Raw genomic sequence first — 2,283 nt, 5'->3', positions numbered from 1 at the left:
GCTGTATCCCGAATATGAGAATAAAAAGAGTCAAATTTTTCTGCATACATTTGATGTTTTTGACTTTTCTTAATCTATATATTTACTTTTTAGTGGCTATGTGTTGATTTATTTTAGGGAAGACGAATTTTATTTTCAGACAGAGGGCAGGTGGGATAGTTCTGTGAGACTGACGTTGAGCACAAGCCTAGGAGAGGATCACAGCAGTGAGAGTCAGGGGAGAGGGCACAGGTGCCCCAGTCTTGAAGAGGCAGTGCCTATTGAATACAGAACACAGAGGAGAGATGTGGGTTGATATGCTAAAGTTCTCTTTGGGTCATGATTCTACCAGTTGTCAGGCAGTCTGTTTCCCAACAGAGAAATGTGTATTGGGTGTCCTTCATGAAATAGACACTGCTAATTACTATGTGGAAAATTAATATGTGTACAGAGGAAGATAAAACAGTCAAATTTTGCCCACCTATTTATTCTCAGTTCATTTTCTTTCTTTCTCTTTCTTTCTTTCTTTCTTTCTTTCTTTCTTTCTTTCTTTCTTTCTTCTTTCTCTTTTCTTTCTTTCTTTTCTCTTTCTTTCTTTCTTTCTTTCTTTCTTTCTTCCTTTCTTCCTTCCTTCCTTTCTTTTTTCTTTCTCTTTCTTTCTCTTTTTCTTTCTTCCTTTCTTCCTTTCTTCCTTTCTTCCTTTCTTCCTTTCTTCCTTTCTTTCTTTCTCCAGTCTGGTGCACTATGATGCAAGATAAATAACCATCTGTTACTTATACTTGTCTTAGACTGCGGGATTCTGTTATAGCAGCAAGAAACAGACTGACACTGTGCGTGCCTGTTTCACAAGTAGAAGGTGCGATTCTTGTAAGGATCAAAAACATTTCAAGTTTCATGGATCCTAGAACACTTAGTGACATTAATATATGCATATGCATATAGTACTTTCACTTTTAACATATTTTTTCAGTTAAAATGACTACACTAGATTTTTCTTTAACACTTTTCACAATTGTTCTTCTTTCCACAAAGGTCACTTCTGAAGGCTTTCCTAGTCTCTTCTTAGCTACTCTTTTTTTGACAATTCTTGATTCCATAGCTTTAAGATTTTAACTTCATGTTATTTTTGAGCAGGATTTCTCTTACCATTGATTCATTGACTTAAGGAATTATTCCTAATTTAGATCCAGTAATTTTAGGCATTACAATTTCATCATTCTGATAAATAATTTTAAATTGCTACTGATCTGCACGATCATAAGCCAGATATGTGCCGGCACTTCATCTCACAAGGAAATAATAACAAGTAAGATTTGACTACAGTAACTTCATACAAGATCTGGAAATAAAAAAATTATGCAGCAGACAAACAAATGGTCAAACAAGAATAATCCAAAAAGCAGAAAATTTCAAATACTTTTATTCATGTTTACCCCCGGCAGAACGTGATTGGCATGAAACGAGGAGACTCTGGTTTCTTCCCTCAAGCAGGTCCGTCTGCTACGCAGCTGTTCGCTGTGATGCGTATGGTAAGAACGAGTCCCCAATGGACAAGCCACGCTGCTTCGCTGCATCCTGCTTGGGTGTCCCACATAAGCCGCAGGCCAGCAGAGATCAGGATCTCACACTGAGGAACAATTGGCTCTTAGCCAGCGTCTATCTGACATTAAATGAATCTACCCTCAAATCCTGCGTGTTGCTTCAGTGTTTCTGTTTGCCGAAGCACCACCCTCAAGCTTGTGAATGTACAAGGCTTATATAAGTCTCAAAGGGAAACAAAGAGACAGAGACTATTTCAAAAACATGTCCCCAAAGTCCTAAATCTAAAGAATAACACAAAGTTAAGAGCATAAGAGAATTAATAAATCCAGGTAAAATAAACCCAAGAAGCCTAAAATGTGACACATTGCATTCAACTGCAAAGAATTCATTTTTCATTTATTTTTTATTTTAGATGCACATGTTTACTATGCAGTTTGCAATGGGCTTGGGGCTTGGGGAAAGAATCTTAAAAACAATGAGAGCATAGTGACCTAAGAAGGAGCTCTAAGTAGACTTCTCAGCAGAAAATTTGATGCTTAGAAGGCAATGAATATGTGTGTGAGGTAGAAAAGGGGGAGAAAACTGTAAGCCAATAATTGCACCCCTGACAAAAGTTCTTAAAAAAAAAGAAGGGATGGGGCTGGAGAGATGGCTCAGTGGTCTAAAGCACCTACTTGGAACAAGCTTATCAAGGCATCAGGGACTGTGGTTCAATCCCTCAGCACCACATGCCAGCCAGCCGCGCCCCCTGGTGGGCTGAGC

The 2,283-nt window shown here is 38.3% G+C and overlaps 1 pseudogene; it reads left to right on the top strand.

Annotated features, from left to right (window-relative positions):
- LOC101582646 overlaps positions 1 to 2,283 on the top strand; it is a 75,826-nt pseudogene that overhangs the window by 8,148 nt on the left and 65,395 nt on the right.

Source organism: Octodon degus, unplaced genomic scaffold, assembly GCF_000260255.1.
Source record: "Octodon degus isolate 3935 unplaced genomic scaffold, OctDeg1.0 scaffold00014, whole genome shotgun sequence".
Classification (NCBI taxonomy): Eukaryota; Metazoa; Chordata; class Mammalia; order Rodentia; family Octodontidae; genus Octodon; species Octodon degus.
The sequence above is the reverse complement of the archived record's forward strand: the minus strand, read 5'-3'. Positions and strand labels throughout refer to the sequence as shown.